The following is an 8540-nucleotide window of genomic DNA, read 5'->3' as shown; positions in this document are numbered from 1 at the left end:
CCCAGTTAACCCAACAAACCTAAATCAGGTTATCCATGCCTACCAAGGTCAGTGGCCATGGAGAAGAGAGCATCAATAGCTGTTAATACCAACTGGTTGAAAAGATTTAAAACTTCTAACTTGATTAATTAAATCAGAGACCTCTGCATATACTAGTATTTCCAGTGTTCCACTGAATTTCATAGTAGAGCTTTGAAAACTGTTTTTAACTTTGGTAACATCATTATTAGCTAATCAAACCTGCTTCCTCCCAAGAGCCACAGCAATAAGAATAATCCTAAATTTTCACTAAATGGAATCTTGGCACAACAAAGGAAATCCTCTGCTGAGTTAAACCATAGGCCAAGGACAAAACAACCAAAAATAAGTTCTGTGAACACTTGGAAAAATATATCTTAAAGAATAAAGCACAATATGTCGGTATCCTATTATCTAATACTAGAGGCCCAGTGCACGATTAAATCATGCGCATGTAGGGTCCCCTAGGCCTAGCCTGCCATCAGGGCCATGTCCGCCGCCCTGCAATGCCTCACATGCTCCGTGGACTCTGCCAGCGCCCTGCAATGCTCTCAGCTCGCACCCCTTTCCCCTCACGCTGTCTCCCACTGCTGCCGGCTGCATGTGCCCCCTCTCCTCCCCCCACAACAGGAGCACCTTTGCTTGCCACCTGGGGACCCAAGCCATGCTCACCACTTGCCTGGCTCCCTTCCCCCGTGCCCTCTTCACACGCAATCCCACCTGCCCACTACCCGCCTTGCTGTTTCCTCTTTACTGCACAGCCCCCCAACCAGCCCCAGGTGAGCCCCGCCTCACTGCTCAAGCCAGGAGTCCCAGCCAACAAGAGGTGCTCCAGGCACCTCCTGGTGACTGGTTGTTTGGTCATCACACCGTTATGGCATCACAGACACAGGCCTTTCATGATATGGAAGACTAGAGGCCTGGTGCATGAATTCATGCATGGGTGGAGTCCCTTGGGGTTGCCTGCAGAGATTGGGCCCCAGCTTGCACTCCCAGCCTTTCAGCCTCCAGCCTTGCAGCCCCAGCTTGCACTCCAGCCTCGCAGCCCTGCAGCCCCACCTGGCACCTTGCCTTGGCCTGGCACTGCCTCCTCACCTGCTCCACCATCCCACTTCCGGAGTGATCAGTCAGGGCCAGGCCCCCCGTCCGGCTTCCTCAGATCATGGGAGCTGGGCAGCAGGAGGGCTGCTGCCACTGGTTGCCATCTGTGGAGCAATTGGCAGGGTGATTGGGCCGCCTGCTCACCAGCTCCACCATCCTGCCGTGGCTTATCAGGCCCACCAGGGCCACCACTGCCGCCTGCTGCCAGAGCCGTGTCACCAACGCTCGCCATGGTCCACACATCCCCTGGTGGTTAGTACATGTCATAGCAAGTGGTCAAATTCCAGGTCTCCTGGTGGAACTCCTGGTGAATGACCGCCCCAGGGGACAATTTGCATATTAGGCTTTTACAGGATCATTGTCATTTCGATTTTTACAGTGGATGAGACTCTTTTAAAGATTCATTGTGTTAAGGATATTTTCTTTGTACATTTACTGCCCAATCTAATTAGAAATAAGAATTTCCCATGGATGTGAGCCATAAGATATTGTGTGCGAGTTGTAGCCAGTTAGTACTTTCTTTGAAATTATTTCTGTTGTGTCTATTACCATCTTTAATTCTTTCTCTCTATTGTCCAAATAATAATTTTTATCTTCTCATTCTTCTACCTACTTTGCTATTATTAGTATCATTATGTTCAGATAGCAATTTCTCTGTCCACAGAGATTATTTATTTTAACTTTAAAATGGTAGTTATTAAGTATTGTAGAGAATGTCAGTCTATTTTTCCAATATTTTAAAATTTCTATCATTATTCCTCATTGAATCCATTTATTAAAATTCTTCAAAACAAGCAGAACAAATAGGTAATGTTACTTGCCTTCCAAATTATTAAACCAATTCAACAAAATAAAAATGACTATACTGTAAAAATAAAATTATAAATTAATGTACAAATTAATGCGTTTTTACCTATAGAAGAAATTTATCCTAAATAAAGTTGGCTAGTTTAATATCTGTAAATAATATGTTTCCAATTTTGAATAGATTCCTTGAAATCAGTATAATATGTATTTAACTGTTTCAACTATTTTAGCTTTACTTATCTATTAGTTTCTATCTTTCTACAGTGTCTTCACTCAGTATGAACTTTGGAATTTTAACATAATAGAAATCATATCCATGAAATTTTGCGATTTGACTGAGAACAGAGATGAGGTTTCCACATTTACTCCACTTGAATCTTCGCATGTTATGCCTGGCGATGCTCACTTTTACTTCTCCAATCCTTTCTTACCAATTCCTATTTCCAGTGTGTTTTCTACTTAAAATCTGTTATTTGATTATAATTTAAATTGATATGTAATTTTTGAGAAATGTATAATTAACTTTAGGATAGCATCATAATTTATTAAATTATTTATATTTTCAATTTACTCTGTTAATACCTTCTCCTATGTATTTTGTGTCACTATTTTTCTTGCAGGTTTGTCTGAACCCTCTGTAGACTGGCAATGTCCTTCACTAGCCAGCCGCATTTCACAACCTGTTCTACCTAGAAACTTCCCTGCAGAAAGCTGCAGTGCTTGAGATAAATCTTTGCAACAGTGACTATTTCATTTCAGGGTCCAAGCGGCTCAACACTCCACAGAAATAGTGATGAAATGCTTCAGCTGTAGAAACCCAAGGCAAATCTCTTAACCTTTTAAAAATGCAAGCACTGTCCTTCCTTTTGATAAGAAGTTCTAAAAAGCAGAAAACAACTTTTGCTCTTTACATATAAAACCTATTGAAACAAACAAACAAAAAAGAGGTTTTTGTTTACTCAAAGATATTTCTCTATATTTGGTTGATCTTATTTGGTTTATTTGTGGTCCTGAAAAAGTGTGGTCTGATTTTGTGAGTTCAAGATGGGAAGAGCACGCTGAATGACCCAGGCAGCGTTAGAAGCAGTTTTATAGTAAAAATACGAACATTTTCAGAGCATAAAAATGTAGAATTTTCAATGGCTCTCTCTTAATATCTTAGAGCAGACCCAAGCCTTATGATTGATGGGTTTAATAATAGTTGCTTAACTGCTATGCAAAGTGTAGCCCTCAGACTACCAGCGTCAGCATATCCTGGAAGTTTGTCAGAAATATAGAATCTTGAAGCTCACACCAGAGCTACTGAATGATAACTGACTTTTCCCACCATCTTCAGGTTGTTTGTATGCACATACATTTTCAGAAGCACTGGCTTAATCAACTTCCTGACTCAAATGATGAAAATTCAGGCCCTGGACAGTGTTGCTAAGTTGTTAGAACATAGGCCCATGCATTGAAGGGTTAGGGTTTGATTCCTAGTCAAGGGCATGTACCTGGATTGCAGTTTTCAATCCCCAGTCCCAGTCAGGGCACATTTGGGAGACAACCAATCGATGTGTCCCTCTCACATCAATGTTTCTCTCTCTCTCTCTCTCTCTCCCTCTCTCTCTCTCTCTCTCTCTCTCTCTCTCTCTCTCTCTCCCAACACCCCCCCCTCCTTCTCTCCCTCCCTTACACTCTCTCTAAAAATCAATGGAAAAAATATCCTTGGGTGAGGATTAACAACAACAAAAAATGATGAAAATTTAGGCAAATCAAATCGTGGATTTTGTTTAGCATTAAAAATAGGCAGTTTAAAGAATAATGAAAGACACAATTTTTTAATGAATTCAAACCAGATTATTCGAACCCATTTGTAGAAGAACATAAGAAGGTTTGATTTCTGTAAGAAGCATTCTCAGAAGTAAGTGCAATTTAAGACATATGTTGGTCTGCCCAATTTCTGATGTCAGGCAGAGGTGCTCAACACCAGACATCTGTCCACTTAAAAAACCCAGGGAGGGGGGGTTGATTTTAAAATAATGCATTTCATCAAGAGTTTGGTCAGCTCCTGATGCGGCCTAAACTAGGCCCACAGCTTCCTTACAGAACTCTCCAGAGGGCATGGCGTTTACATGTCAGTGACTGTATGTGGCAGGTACGAGGGAAATGGGGCTGCTTTCCTGTGTCACAGGGCTCCTAACCTTTGGGCATTTGGCCTGTGAGCAGACACTGCTGATGTGTGATCCAGGTGTTAAGCTATGGTGGTGCTTTCTGATAAAGCACTTCAACTAAAGCCTATTTAGCATTTTTCACTGAGGCATTATTTCCAGGAGTTGAAAGTGGCACCTAGAGAAGAGACATTTATTTTACTTTAAAATTCTTGTTTTCACCGGAGCAAAGAATGAGTCCTGATCCTAGTTACATAATTGGCAGAGCCTAGTGCATCTGTTCCTGGGCAGATAAAGGGCAGTAGTTTCTGAATTGAGCCAGCCATTATTTTATCGCTAAATTATTGGAGTCGGCTGTTTATTCTTGTAACTCCAGCCGGAACATTTTAGGATTAAAGGTGACTTCCTAATAAAGTAAGGAATTATCTTCATTTTACGGAACTCATTTGTTTTTGGTCCTGATACAATCCTGGCTTATTTCTCCTGTTTTAGATGCAGTTATTATAAATTTCATGAAATCAGGCAACTCCTGATCCAAACTACGTATGAACTGATATGTTTTTGCCAAAGACAACAATCACTACAAATTAGCCTATTTTTACTGAGACCACATTTCTTCAACTTGGATCCAGTTGAAATTTTTGAAAAAAGAAAGACTTAGATATTGTCATATCTACCATCTGATTCATTTCACATGCAAATAAAATTATGAAAGAATGATATAACTACCATGATAATGATACTTTAATAATAAATATAAATTATAAGATTTATTTAATGTATTTCCCAAACAAAAAGAAACTCTTGAAAAATTGACTTCCTTTTCTAGCAACTTTAAGAATGTGATAATTATACGTACATATCTTCAGAATCTGGATGGCTTTGTTATCGGGGAAGCTGAGATTTCCCGCTCCTCACTGAGTGCCGGGGCTGAAGTCGTTACAATAGCTCCAGAAAAAGGATTTTCTGAGACTCACATGGGAGGACGAGTGATTTTTATTTGCATGGGATTAGATCTCTGTGTTTCTAAAGTCCTATTTCCTTTGATCCAGTCCTGGAAGAAGTGTGTGTGTTTGAGGGGTGGGGGTGCAGTCAGGGAGCAGGAGAGTGAGAGCCCCATAAGCTAGGAGTCAATCAAGAGCAAATTACTTTGTTTAGGGGATTAAATATCTCAAATTTCCATGCACTTGCAGTGTCCACACCCATTCTGTGCAATACTCTGATCCCAGGTGTGACTGACAGGCAAGAACCCTCTCGACATCACCCCAACTTTATTGGGCATGTGTCTATCTTTCCTCTGTTCCCTTCCTGTTATTGATAACTAGGTGAATTACAATAGTATCAGTTTCTCCTCATGGTTTCTCTAAAATGCCTAGGTTTCTTTATTTCTTCTCTTAGAGTTCATGATCAAGGAGAAAATAGTTTAATAGCTTTCTGTCATGGTGCTTGGGAGAAAGCAGTCCTTGACCTTTAACAGTCTACATTCTGCTTAATTTCTCATTAAAATGTACTGAAGTCTCACCTCTGGAGCTTGCCTTAAAGGTAAGAGCATAGAATCAGAGGAGGGAATCCGGCTTGTTGTCCATATTCAGCCTGACCCTCTAAAATATGGGTGCCAGGAAATGCGTTTCTGGAAGATACCTGTTTGACTACATGGGCATCCACTATAAAGTAAGGAAAATTTAACCATCTACTAATTGCCCTTTTATATTATGAACCAGTTATTTTTTTAGTTTTTTTAGATTGCTTATTTTCCTCTTCAAGTTTAGACTCTAGAACAGTAGTTCACATTGCCCTATAAAAAGTGATATCCTTAATATTAATTTTCAACTTTTGACTAAAACTTGAAAAATTTTCTCCTTGCTCTAGTATCCCAGGATTTGATGAACGGTTTCTCTCCTTTATCTTCACCTTTTACATTTTTCAACAAAATAAAAGGAGCCTTACTCAGTCTTTACCTTTCCAACTATGGTTCTATTTTTTTTTCAAGTGTCTTCATCGACATGCCCTCCACAACTCTCCTCATTTTACCTGTCTTCTCTGGACCTTTCCAGGTCAATGATATTTTATTCATCACAAATAGACTTGTTAAATTTTCATTAGCGAGTAGGAAAAAGAGGGAGAGCGTAGTGTGTAATAAGCTCCATGTAAATTTAGATCAGTGTTTAGGATGTGTAGTAACTTTAAACATTTGACTTATTTTTTAATATTCTGACACATATTAAATTCTCTTTTAGTTTATTGATGTTTGCACATTATTTTATACTATTATTTCTATGACTCGGTATCTCAGAGTTTACTCAGATAAATTGTTGAGACTGAAGATAACATTTGCTAAAAAGCTAAACAATTATTTCTAATCATTTGTTAATGTGGTTTACTGATTTTTCACATGAGAGTTTTAAAGCATATTTTAATAAAAATGTTTTAACAGTCATACCAAAGAATTCTTCACATCTTTCATAAAAAATGAATCTAGAGGGGTTTTTTTCTGGTGTTTTAGTAGTGAGATATTTATTATCGTATAAAGTTGATGTTTTCAATAAAATGGTCCTTATGAGACTGTAGTATTCTATAAATCTTCTGATTTCATCATTTTAGACAACTAATTCTAAAAATAATTATGATTATTCCAAGATTAATATGACTAAGGTAGGAGATATTTTCTGGCTTATTCCCAAATAGTCATTCTATTATTCTCTTACACCATTGTCCTTTTTTCCTTAATCATGTGTGTCTGATATAATTTTGGTGTGGGAAAAACATACTTCGTCACTTGGGAGAGGAGGCGATGGTTGCCAGGCCAGGCATGGAAGGAACGGACGCCAGATGCCGACGCCATCATCATCAGCGCCCCACCACCACACAGTTCCCCACTTTTCCCCTCCTCCTTCCCTGGCTGCAGCTCCGCCACCGTGGCAGGTGGACAGTGGGCTGATCGGGGCCTGCTGGCAAGGGAAAAGAATGGGGTACAGGAGGTTGGCCACTGGCCCCAGGGAGGGAGCCAGCCCTCGGCTCCCCCTGGGAAAGGGGTGCGTCCACTGCCACCCACCCTCAGTTTCCCATCCCAGCCCGGGGCCTGGCCCCAATCAGGCAATCAGGACCTGCTGGCCAGGGGGTGGGACCGTGAGAGATTGGCTGGCTGGGGGAGGTATAGGTATATGTAATGGAGCATAATTGATAAATTAAAATCTATTCTTATGGGTGTATTTGCATTAAATTATTAGTTCATTAGCTTTTAAAGTGCTCTTTTAGAATGTATTAGTCATTTTTGGAGTTGTTGTTTAATAATAAAGTATGAACTCACCCGTGGTTTTTCTTTCTTTTAAAATATATATTAAAATAAGACCGATTTTAGATCTAATTCTCTAAAGAATTCCATTGTCTATATTTTTTTCTTCCAAAAATGTGACCCTTTATGCCCTACAAATTTTATATTACCTTTTGTGCTTCCTTTCTCCTTGGGTTGAGAATCTGGGGGAGTAAGCCTTACTTTGTATTTCCCATAGTTCTTAACTACCACAAATATTCATTGAGCTCAATCCTATATAACAAAAGCCTAATAAGCAAATTGACTGAACTGCTTAATGACCAGTTGGTGGGGCATGGGGTTGGTGAACTGGCAGTGCCAGGCCAGCCAAGGCAGGCGCCAGCAGGCAGAGGGAGGGGATGGCAATCGGGGGAGGGCAGGGGCGACCAGCAGAGGCAGAGGGGTAATGGGGGGTGGGGCCGGCCACTCACCAGCTGGCGCCATCCCCTGATCAGCCTGCCAGTTGCCTCCGCAGAGGGAGGTCAGACTGCAGCTTAGGCCTGCTCCCCAAATGCACGAATTTTCATGCACCAGGCCTCTAGTCTATATTATACATATATATATATTTACACACTAGAGGCCCGGTGCACAAAAATTTGTTCACTCGGGGGGAGGGGGAAGGTGCAGCCCCTGGTCGGGCTCAGAGCAAGGCCGGTTGGGGAGTTGGGGCGTCGCCCCCTGTCATGCAGAACACGGCGGACCTGGAGGTTGCGATGCCACCCCCAGTCATACTCAGGGTAGGGCCGATTGGGGGGTTGGGGCACCGCCCCCTGTCACACTCATGGCAGGGTCGATGGGGAGTTTGCGGCGCCACCCCCTGTCATGCACAGAGCAGGGCCAATCAGGGGGTTGGGGATCTCCCCCCATCTTGCACAGTGCAGGGCCCATCAGGGGGTTGGGAGCTCCCCCCTGTCACTCACAGAGTAGGGCCGATAGGGGAGTTGGGGCACTGCCCCCTGTTGCACACAGAGCAGGGCCTATCAGGGGGGGGGGGCGCCGCCACTGTCACACTCAGGGCAGGGCCGATGGGGAGGTTATGGCTCTCCCCCATCACGCACAGAGCAGGGCCCGTGGGGTGTGTCTTGGGGTGCCGCACCCTGTAACACACAGAGCCGCAGGGCAATCAGGGGGTTGGGGAGACTCCCCCATCAGCC

At 42.3% G+C, this 8540-nt stretch overlaps 1 pseudogene; it reads left to right on the top strand.

Annotated features, from left to right (window-relative positions):
• Positions 1–2650, top strand: part of LOC102774851 — a 5620-nt pseudogene extending 2970 nt beyond the window's left edge.
• The last annotated feature ends 5890 nt before the right edge of the window (positions 2651–8540 follow it).

The sequence above is a fragment of the Myotis davidii genome, unplaced genomic scaffold (assembly GCF_000327345.1).
Source record: "Myotis davidii unplaced genomic scaffold, ASM32734v1 scaffold376, whole genome shotgun sequence".
NCBI classification, from domain to species: domain Eukaryota; kingdom Metazoa; phylum Chordata; class Mammalia; order Chiroptera; family Vespertilionidae; genus Myotis; species Myotis davidii.
This window is presented reverse-complemented; position numbering and strand designations above follow the sequence as displayed.